Source organism: Mytilus galloprovincialis, chromosome 1 (assembly GCF_965363235.1).
Source record: "Mytilus galloprovincialis chromosome 1, xbMytGall1.hap1.1, whole genome shotgun sequence".
Classification (NCBI taxonomy): Eukaryota; Metazoa; Mollusca; class Bivalvia; order Mytilida; family Mytilidae; genus Mytilus; species Mytilus galloprovincialis.
The window spans coordinates 16,080,971-16,093,563 of NC_134838.1; the positions used below are offsets into that span (position 1 = coordinate 16,080,971).

The window sequence follows — 12,593 nt, forward strand, 5'->3', positions numbered from 1 at the left end:
CAAACAGACAAACAACACTTAACACAACATAGAAAAATAAAGATTGAGACACACGAACCCCACCAAAAACTGGGGGTGATCTCAGGTGCTCCGGAAGGATAAGCAGATCCAATAAGAGGTGCACAATGGTTCAAGTCTACGAAGTCTCATTCATGTTTTTTTTAACCATTTCATTGTCTTCTCTTCTCTTGGTATACAGTTTCAGCGTCATTTGATATTGAAGATTACGTCAACATTAATATATTACCTTTACAATAGCTTCACTGAGGAGTTACATTTCAGCGGAGGAAATGTATTTATATGTATCTTTGTGAATCTTTGGGATCACGACAGATCAACCAATCAGCTGAATTTCAAGTATTGGAATTGTGTATTTTTAACGCTGTTTTTGCATACTTAATAGGATAAAAATGTAATGCTGTTAGTATACATAAAACAGGCAATAACTCTCGTTACTCCTGGGAAAATTGCCGGGATTTTGCAACCTAAATGGGTAATTTAAAATTAATATTTTTGTTTCGTCGAACTTTTACCTTACGTTCATGGTTCATATGCCAATGTTGGATTTCTTTGAATTGGTCTGTTTTTCAGATACTTTAGGATAGTCAAACTATGTATGGCGTATTTAATAATTGTAGGGTGTACCAATCTGTCCGGCATGTGTCATTTTACCTTGACATCATTTCATGGTTCATTTTTTTCTATGAGGTTTGTTTCTGAGAAAATTTTAGCAATATGCTAACGGAATTCGATGTTAGGAATGATTGTAAAGCCTACATGTCTGTGTGAAAGGGTTTAGTTCGACTTTAATGCATTACATTTATCACTTACATGTTAATTTAAAGTAATGCTTGAAGAAAAAAATCTTTTTTGTATTATCAACATAAATTAAAATGAGAATATTAGAACAGGCGACAAATATAAGTGTGTCCACTCTTGTTGCTTTTCGGTCAATTCCTGCAAATTGATATATATATATAGCTATTAAAACCAGGTTAGCGATTCAGGCTCCTATGAGTAAAGTTAGATTACCGGAAATCGTTAAAGTGTGACCTTATCTTGGCCTCAATTTCACAGCCCAATAACAGAGATTCATCGAATGAGCGATTTAGACACCTAGTATATTGTTTAATTATATAACAATTTGTACATTATGGAATGTATTAGGCTGTCGTCATCACGGTCTGTGGCATAACGATAACTGTTTTGTTATATATTTATATGTCTTTATTAAATTGATTGCTGTTTTACTTACAGCGGCAAATAACAAATAATTTTCATAACGATAATATAAGTTTACTTAATTCTTCACTATTGAAAACAGAAATGTGGGTTGGTTAACAATTTTCCAAAATAAACTGATTTCTGATAGAATAATAAAAGTCGATACCCATGAATTCATATATATCTCGAACATTTTCACACGTTGATGAGAAATAAACTAAAATCAATAATCAAAAACCTAGCAAAACACAGCTTTCATAAACACTTTTTTTTCAAAATAGTAAAGGTTTATGATTCGTATCTCAAGGGAGAACAGAAGTAAGCATACAAAATAGTGTTTTTGCTTCCTGTGGTGTGTCCACGACGTTGAAATCATCCAGACTCACACTTGTAATTTGCTGGATGAATTGACAGAACTCTTCTGAACAGCCTCTGGGCAGCATTGGTTTGGTGTAGAGCCTAGTAATGTCATCAAAGAAACTTTCGTCACATGGTATGTCATAGGAATAGTCGACAGCGTCATAAAGTAGTGGCTGGTTGTACATAACATCCGGGACGCCATAGTTTTGATCAACTTGACGTTGTGACCGAATTCTATGACTATTCCACATATTTTTGAAAATATCTAAATGTTGTTGTATAACTGGCAGGAAACAAAAACGTACACACTCTAGATGAACTGGATTTGTGTTATTGAGCTCTCCGTTATCTATCATGTCTTTAAACATATTTCTCCAGAATGTGGTGAAGTAAGGACACAGAAAACTCCACAGCATCTCAATCCTTTGATTCCCAGTTGATCGCCCCTCAGAAAAACTTCTGTACCCTGACATGTTATCATTGTGAACTGCACGTAACGCTATTTGTATCGACCTTATAATAACGTTCTCCGTACCAGCATCTGACCGAACCAATCGTGGAACACGCTTGGATTGTCTAAGGAATTCTACAAAATTAAGCGCAACATTACGTGGGTTTTTATTCGTATGACTTGCAGTTAGCCAAATGATTTTTCGAGAAAAGCCATCGATTGCTCCATGCACTGATATTCCAAAGGGTTTGAGTTTATCATATCCATCTATGTGAATACAAAAATTTGGTCCTAGATTACAATATCTTCTTCGCACAAGTCGACGTCGAGATCTTGCAACTACACCATCATAATGTATAGCTGTCAGTGCAATTCTCACCGTTTCCTGAGTAGCATTGATGCCACAGCAAGAATTAAGTATTTTCCACATTGCTCTATATCCAATATTAGAGTATCCTTGTTTGTGCAGTTGAATTATCTTTTGAACGATATTAATCAATGGACTCTCTGCACCATATCTTCTCAGTCGAAGTCTTTTCATCATTCTGTAGACTGTCTTAACACTAACAAATTTATTATGAACGAAAAGTAAAAATCCAGCTATTTCTTTAGCCGTATATGAAGAAGTAAAATAATAAGCAACTAACTCATCCGTTGAAGCAGTGTCACCTGGGTAACGCAAAGGATTTACAGTGTCAGCCATTTTATAATATGTTCTGAAAAAAAAAGTAAACGGTTATATACTTCAAAAGCAAAATCGTAACTAAAACATGCTTATAATGAGGCAAGCATGTTGGAGGTCACAGATTGAGAATAAAGCCAGTTTTAAGTTCAACTTTTCATTCTATTTAAATTAGGGGTTCATATTGTATTGTACATTTCATGATGACTTTTTGTTGACGCAACTGCACGTACTTAAATACTTTCGTTATGACCTTGTTAATTTATCAGTTCCTTCTACATTACTATTTTCTGAATATGTTGCAGATCTCGCAAATTCACAACTTTTTTTGCAGAAAACAAAATATGAGCCAACGAACATGGAAGTTACCTTTTTGGTTTATTTACAAATTCAGCAAACATATCTACATACATCTTACAAACATATAGAAAAAATCCCTGAAGTTTAATACTACCAGTAAATGCAGTTGTAACTAATAAAGGAGAAACAATATCTTGAAAATCTGAATTTTAGATTATCATTCCCAATCCTACTCTGAGCAGCACTTTCATAATTTATTTCACGCTTTCAAAAATTGCCGTGAATTCTTTCAAACAATGCATTTTTGTTAATAAAATTAAAAAATAAGAGATTTCCTCTCTCCAAATTTGATGCAACACATTTAAGATATATGCACTATACACATATATATCTTTATCGTAGTGACCACAGATAAATACCCATATAAAAATATTTTCAAATAATTTGAACTTCGACAATTAAAAAAAAATATAAATGCAAAAAATGATATTTGATTCATATCATATGATTTTAGTATTTTGGTAAACATAAAAATATTGTTTGAACCATTCAAGTATCTGTATTTGCAGTTTTAGGACAAAACGACCAGCACTAAATGCTAGGATTTGAAGTAAGAACATAGGGTTGATACGTTTTAAAAGATAAACTTGTATCAACTGGTGCAAGAAGATATGTGTCTAAAAACGTCATAAAAAACATATTTTTCTACTTGAACCGAGTAGTGGCGTAGTTTTACTTATTTGTTGTCAAAATATGTCTATACACTGTACATATATAAACTTAAAGTTCATACCCTATATATGCGACAATATATAACTTAAAATACAGTCAGCTTCAATTGTCTTTCAATTGAAAGCTGTTGATTTACATACTGAACAGCTTGATCTATGTCAAACTGTGAAAAGAATGAAACATGTAAAAATCTAAGTTGCTCACATGATGATACAATCAAACAAATATCAGTAAACATAAAATAAATTTGGCATGCATCAAAAATGACAAGAAATTTGAAATTTCGAGACAAATCTGCAATGGTTGCAGCAGTAACCTTAGTGAATGAAATATAAAGGTGTCTCAGTTGTGAAGCATGTGACAATATTACTACTTGGTTATCATTTATTGATGTCCCACTTATATCAAGGGTGGTTAAATTTCGCAAGGACATTACAAATGCAAGATTGTTTAGCGGTGTTTCTGCTACATACAATTCTTGAATAGTAGGAGTAAGCTTTAGCATCAATTTGGTAAATCTGTGTGACCCAAAAGTAATATTTTGGTTACTTAGATTGAGACATACAAGCTGATTATTTTTCACGATCATTTCCATCATTGCAATGTCTATAGTATAGGAATCGTCAAATTCTACAATAGTCCACAAGCTTTGCATTTTTCGCACAACATCCTTTAGACCTCTGCATATTTTACAGACTGTATAAAGTAACTCCGACACAGGAATATAACTAAGTACCATTATCACTAATTCTTCAGGAAGGTCTAATAGAGTAGCTGAAAATATTAAACAAGTGAATTATTGCAAACACCTATATTTTATAAATGTCATACTTATTTTTTCAAGAATCTAATATACTTTTATTCTATATGTACGAGTGCTCAGGTGAAGACCGAAGAGCGTTGTTTTGTTATATTTGCCATTTTATAAATTAAAACAAAATTAAAATGTATCAATAGCTTCAAAAGTTATAGATATATTTTGACATTTTAACTGAGTTTACAAATGGAAAATATAACATAATAAAACCTCCAATGATGTTGACTTGAGTCTTTTTGTCGCTGTTTTTAAAAGAAGTAGAAGCTAGATATCTGCACTGAAATATATATCAAGCCACTCAGTGACTCACATAAAGTTTCAAGACACTTTATGTTAAAAAACTCCAATGATTGGAGACCATGGTTCAAAGGTAAATTACTCAGAAATGAGTATGCAACATTCACTAATTTTAGATATTGATAAATTTATTATGTATATTTTTCATGTTAATTAATTTTACTAATATTCCACGTTTGATATGGAAACAAGGTATGGGATACCCATAATTGCCACGTTTATTGCAAGCCGTTCACGTCAAAACTCAGTATGTTTAAACCATTTTTCGAAAAATTTACACACTGAGAATTAGAAAGAAAATTACTGAGATGAAATAAACTGAAAAACACATCCTGAGAATTGAAAATTACACAATGAGATTTGTGCGCACTTTTTCTGCGCACAGATCTAATTTGCATATCTAATCTGTATTTATTACAATCTTAAACAACTAGGAGACAGAACTCGCTTTTAATTTGTAGCCTGAGTTCATGGCTCAAATTGTTATTTCGATTAAGTTTATGTCATCAGCAGTCCAAGGTCTGTTTAAGTTACGATTAGTAAAGATGTGAAGAATTTCCCTAAATCTCCTGTATCTTTAATTGACATTATTAGGAAACTCGAGAGTTCTAATGCATCTGTATGTATTTAAAACTTTAAAAACAGGTTTAATCCACAATTTTTTACATTATAAAATGCCTGTACCAAGTCAGGAATATGACAGTTGCTCTCCATTCGTTTGATGTGTTTGAGCCATCCCCTTGTTTTTGCCATGTGATAATAAGGACTTTCTCTTTAGAATTGTCCTTGGAATTCGGATTTTTTGTTATTTTACTTTTTACAACTTGCACACAACATGTACATAAATCTCATTGTGTAATTTTCAAAGCTCACTGTGTGTTATTTATATTTTTGTAATCTCAGTGCGTCTTTTTGATATCTCAATGTGTATGTTTTTATTCTTAGTGTGTGTTTTCAGGTTTTTTAATCTGTGGTTTTTTTTAATTCTCAGTGTGTTAATTTTTCGAAAAATGTTTTAAACATAGTTTTGACGAGAACTGCTTGCCATATACGATGATATAACGTTACCACATCTCTGTTCATACACATATTATACTTACAGTAATTGCAAGGGATCTCTAAGCTGACCTGTAAAATACAAGAACAGATCAAAAGATTTAATCACATTATAAAGTGCCATAGTTTGTCAGCTTGGCGTGTGACATCAAATTTCCCTCATTTTTTAAACTAGCTTATAATACAGACATTACAGCAATCGGACTTGAGTATGTACAGGTTCAAACAAAATCTTTTGTTAGCAACCTTGCTAGCTGAAGCGTAAAGTCGTTATTAGCTTATAAGGTTTACCTTTATTACCCTTATTTTGAAGTAGTTTAGTCCAAAAGACGATAAATTGATTAGTCCACTCTCAAATTAGGGTAGTAAAGGTAAACCTAAGAACGATGTTACGCTTCAGCCAGCAAGAAAGGTAATCAAAGTTTTTGATTGAACGTACATAGTCAAATCCGATGGCTGTAATGTTCAACATGATTAGACAGTCATTTATTTATTCCTGGTATGGCGGACTAAAACAGCTTATTTTTAATACGAAGTTAACAATACGTCATGTCAGTATTTATTGTAAAAAAAATATGGAAAATAAGGATAGATCATAGAGGGAAATTTTTGTTTACTAAATTTGAGAATGGAAATTGGGAATGTGCTAAAGAGACAACAACCTGACTAAAGAACAGAAAACAGTTGACAAAATTTGTCGTCTTTGTACTGTTTATTGCACACACAAAAACATTGCGGTAGGGGCTTTGCCCATTGTTAAAGGCCGTACGGTGACCTATAATAGTTGTTAATTTCTGTGTCATTTGGTTTCTTGTGAAGAGTTGTCTCATTGGCAATTACACCACATCTTCTTTTTTATATTAACCGAACAATTATAATTAATCTGCCCCTTCATTTTTTCAGTACTGCACGAGATTTTTTTTCTCGCTGAACACTTCGAAGTAACAAGAGTCACAAGAACAGTCATTGGAACTTTATATAGGGGGAGGGGGTCTATATAGTTCAAATGAACTCGTAGTGACTCAGTATTAAAACATCAAAGGATCTTATTTTGCCGCAACTGTGAATTAAAAAAATCAGAACTCGACTGGCTCTCTCCAACGTAAATTTCGTGACACCCTATGTTAATTTATAGTTAAACCTGATTATTTTATGAGGCGACCATTTTACTTTCACAGCTGGAGAAAAAGGGTTGTGTTTTTTTTTTTGCATCAAAAACAAAATTCCCATAACGTGTGTATACTACGGCAGACACGTGGAAAAGCCTTTTTATAGAAGTTTTTTTACAACAATAACTTAATGATTGATTGATTGATTGTTGTTTGTTTAACGCCACATGAGCACAACAAGGCTATATCGCGGCGAGATATCATTTAATAAATTGTTTCTTATCTTACCTCCATTTGCTTGAAATAAAATGCTCAAATGTGATGGCGACCTGATCCTTCCAAAATCAAAATGAAAATGAACAGGTTAAAATCGTGCCATATTTATCTCGATTTAGCTGAAAACTTTCCCGTTGCTCGCCTTAATTTAAAACAATTTGTTGCTTTATAAAACAATATATCGAAGAAAAAAAGTCAATTTATTATTATTGCATGATATTTTTATTGACTTATGAATTAATCTTAAAATGTTTTCTCGTTTTGATAATTTGTCGCGTTATTTAAAACGATTTATTTTTATGGCGATAAAAAACAAATCGGCTAAATGCCTTGTTAGGCATTTTGTCGAAAAAAATAAATCGCAGTAATAAGAAAAAAAAGGCAATTTATTATTATTGCATGATATTTTTATTGACTTATAAATTAATCGTAATTTTTTTTCTCGTTTTGATAATATGTCGCGTTATTTAAAACGATTTATTTTTAAGGCGATAAAAAACAAAGCGCCTAAATGCCTTGTTAGGCATTTTGTCGAAAAAAATAAATCGCAGTAATGAGAAATAAAGCATTTTCTCGCTAAAAGTTATATCGCCATTTTGGATTATAAGTATTAAAACGAGGGTAATATACGCTTCCGTAGGCCACAGATGTCATAATCAATCACACTAACGCGTTAAATTCAACACAATTACGTTGCTAATATACATTACTTTAACGCGTTAAAACATCATTTAACGCGTTAAAGCATCATTTAACGCGTTAAAATATCATTAAACGCGTTAAAATATCGTTTAACGATAAAACATCCTTTAACGCGATAAAACATCCTTTAACGCGATAAGACATCCTTTAACGCGTTAAAACATCATTTAACGCGTTAAAATATTATTTAATGCGTTAAAACATCATTTAACGCGATAGAACATCGTTTAACGCGATAAAACATCGTTTAACGCGTTAAAACATCATTTAACGCGATAGAACATCGTTTAACGCGATAAAACATCGTTTAACACGATAAAACATCCTTTAACGCGTTAAAACATCATTTAACGCGTTACAATATTATTTAACACGTTAAAACATCATTTAACGCGATAAAACATCCTTTAACGCGATAAAACATCCTTTAACGCGATAAAACATCCTTTAACGCGTTAAAACATCATTTAACGTGTTAAAATATTATTTAACGAGTTAAAACATCATTTAACGCGATAAAACATCCTTTAACGCGTTAAAACATCATTTAACGCGTTAAAATATTATTTAATGCGTTAAAACATCATTTCACGCGATAGAACATCGTTTAACGCGATAAAACATCGTTTAATGCGATAAAACATCCTTTAACGCGTTAAAACATCATTTAACGCGTTAAAATATTATTTAATGCGTTAAAACATCATTTAACGCGATAGAACATCGTTTAACGCGATAAAACATCGTTTAACGCGATAAAACATCCTTTAACGCGTTAAAACATCATTTAACGCGTTAAAACATCATTTTACGCGATAAAACATCCTTTAACGCGATAAAACATCCTTTAACGCGATAAAACATCCTTTAACGCGTTAAAACATGATTTAACGCGTTAAAATATTATTTAATGCGTTAAAACATCATTTAACGCGATAGAACATCGTTTAACGCGATAAAACATCGTTTAACGCGTTAAAACATCATTTAACGCGATAGAACATCGTTTAACGCGATAAAACATCGTTTAACGCGATAAAACATCCTTTAACGCGTTAAAACATCATTTAACGCGTTAAAATATTATTTAACGCGTTAAAACATCATTTAACGCGATAAAACATCCTTTAACGCGTTAAAACATCATTTAACGCGTTAAAATATTATTTAACACGTTAAAACATCATTTAACGCGATAAAACATCCTTTAACGTGATAAAACATCCTTTAACGCGATAAAACATCCTTTAACGCGTTAAAACATCATTTAACGTGTTAAAATATTATTTAACGAGTTAAATCTTCATTTAACGCGATAAAACATCCTTTAACGCGTTAAAACATCATTTAACGCGTTAAAATATTATTTAATGCGTTAAAACATCATTTAACGCGATAGAACATCGTTTAACGCGATAAAACATCGTTTAACGCGATAAAACATCGTTTAACGCGATAAAACATCGTTTAACGCGTTAAAACATCATTTAACGCGTTAAAATATTATTTAATGCGTTAAAACATCATTTAACGCGATAGAACATCGTTTAACGCGATAAAACATCGTTTAACGCGATAAAACATCCTTTAACGCGTTAAAACATCATTTAACGCGTTAAAACATCATTTTACGCGATAAAACATCCTTTAACGCGATAAAACATCCTTTAACGCGATAAAACATCCTTTAACGCGATAAAACATCCTTCAACGCGTTAAAACATCCTTTAACGCGTTAAAATATTATTTAATGCGTTAAAACATCATTTAACGCGATAGAACATCGTTTAACGCGACAAAACATCGTTTAACGCGTTAAAACATCATTTAACGCGATAGAACATCGTTTAACGCGATAAAACATCGTTTAACGCGATAAAACATCCTTTAACGCGTTAAAACATCATTTAACGCGTTAAAGTATTATTTAACGCGTTAAAACATCATTTAACGCGATAAAACATCGTTTAACGCGATAAAACATCCTTTAACGCGATAAAACATCCTTTAACGCGTTAAAACATCATTTAACGCGTTAAAATATTATTTAACGCGTTAAAACATCATTTAACGCGATAAAACATCCTTTAACGCGATAAAACATCCTTTAACGCGTTAAAACATCATTTAACGCGTTAAAATATTATTTAACGCGTTAAAACATCATTTAACGCGATAAAACATCCTTTAACGCGTTAAAACATCATTTAACGCGTTAAAATATTATTTTATGCGTTAAAACATCATTTAACGCGATAGAACATCGTTTAACACGATAAAACATCATTAAACGCGTTAAAATATCGTTTAACGATAAAACATCCTTTAACGCGATAAAACATCCTTTAACGCGATAAGACATCCTTTAACGCGTTAAAACATCATTTAACGCGTTAAAATATTATTTAACACGTTAAAACATCATTTAACGCGATGGAACATCGTTTAACGCGATAAAACATCCTTTAACGCGATAAAACATCCTTTAACGCGTTAAAACATCATTTAACGCGTTAAAATATTATTTAACACGTTAAAACATCATTTAACGCGATAAAACATCGTTTAACGCGATAAAACATCCTTTAACGCGATAAAACATCCTTTAACGCGTTAAAACATCATTTAACGTGTTAAAATATTATTTAACGAGTTAAAACATCATTTAACGCGATAAAACATCCTTTAACGCGTTAAAACATCATTTAACGCGTTAAAATATTATTTAATGCGTTAAAACATCATTTAACGCGATAGAACATCGTTTAACGCGATAAAACATCGTTTAACGCGATAAAACATCCTTTAACGCGTTAAAACATCATTTAACGCGTTAAAACATCATTTAACGCGTTAAAACATCATTTTACGCGATAAAACATCCTTTAACGCGATAAAACATCCTTTAACGCGTTAAAACATCATTTAACGCGTTAAAATATTATTTAATGCGTTAAAACATCATTTAACGCGATAGAACATCGTTTAACGCGATAAAACATCGTTTAACGCGTTAAAACATCATTTAACGCGATAGAACATCGTTTATCGCGATAAAACATCGTTTAACGCGATAAAACATCCTTTAACGTTAAAACATCATTTAACGCGTTAAAATATTATTTAACGCGTTAAAACATCATTTAACGCGATAAAACATCGTTTAACGCGATAAAACATCCTTTAACGCGATAAAACATCCTTTAACGCGTTAAAATATCATTTAACGCGTTAAAATATTATTTAACGCGTTAAAACATCATTTAACGCGATAAAACATCCTTTAACGCGTTAAAACATCATTTAACGCGTTAAAATATTATTTTATGCGTTAAAACATCATTTAACGCGATAGAACATCGTTTAACACGATAAAACATCGTTTAACGCGATAAAACATCCTTTAACGCGTTAAAACATCATTTAACGCGTTAAAATATTATTTAATGCGTTAAAACATCATTTAACGCGATAGAACATCGTTTAACGCGATAAAACATCCTTTAACGCGTTAAAACATCATTTAACGCGTTAAAACATCATTTTACGCGATAAAACATCGTTTAACGCGATAAAACATCGTTTAACGCGTTAAAACATCGTTGGATGTAGTTAAGAAATAATGTTGCTAACGAATACTATGATCTGTTCGCATCTTTTGGATTATCGTGGTGTCCTGGACATTACAGACGAGGAGGATATTCACGGTGTATATTCGGAACACTTTCTTTCCGATTCAGTCGACGGTAACGCTTGCTTTCCGATACACATAACGCTTGCTTTCAGATTTATATTGACGAAGTAGCAGGTGACATGACTTTGGGATGGACAATACTTAAATCAGATGGTAAATGGCGTTCCCTCTTGTATCTCACGGCACACTAGAAATATTTTTCTTGATAACGATGTAACGCATGTCATCATAAAAATTACAAATCATGTCATAAACGGTCCCACAAATGCAACACTTTGTAGGATTGAACAAAAGAATATATTTCTTTCGTCTGAAACTGTTTAATGCATTGAAACTAAACCCGGGTTTCAAATCCTATATTTATTTTTCTTTCATTGATATTCTTCTGTTTTTTGAAATTTATTAAATCTAACCACAAATGCTCTTTTTAAAAAAATCACAGAAAACACTTTCTTTCAGATTGTTTACTTTTCGCGTCATTCTAGGAAAGGATTACTTTCCGATTTTCAGGAAACGACTTCTTTCAGATTGAACGATTCGCAAATAATTGGTTCCCATGCAGACTATATTTTTTTGTTTTTGAAATTAATTTATTAACACCTAATGACACAGCGGCGGTAACAAGTCAAATTATGGTCTGGCTTGATCAGCAAGGGATATTTCACTTCAATAAAATATTATAAAATAAAGATCGAAATTCGACACCAATTACATTGAGCTTATTCATTTTCATTACACTTGATGGAATAAAATAAAAGAAACAATAACACGAAATCCTGAAAATAACCACATACAAAAAGAAGTTATAATCAAAGTACTGAAGTACTGAACATCGGATGACCGCAAGTTTCAAGCACTTGTCTAAAAAGAAAATCGCATTTCTGTACCTGAAA

The 12,593-nt window shown here is 32.0% G+C and overlaps 1 long non-coding RNA gene across 1 annotated transcript; it reads right to left on the minus strand.

Annotated features, from left to right (window-relative positions):
• Nucleotides 1-1,204: 1,204 nt before the first annotated feature.
• LOC143067202 (uncharacterized) lies at nucleotides 1,205-4,512 on the minus strand. The gene is made up of 2 exons (XR_012975876.1): nucleotides 4,315-4,512; nucleotides 1,205-2,751 (listed from the first exon to the last, which is right to left on the minus strand). It is a non-coding gene; the product is annotated as an uncharacterized LOC143067202 (long non-coding RNA).
• Between the last annotated feature and the right edge of the window lie 8,081 nt (nucleotides 4,513-12,593).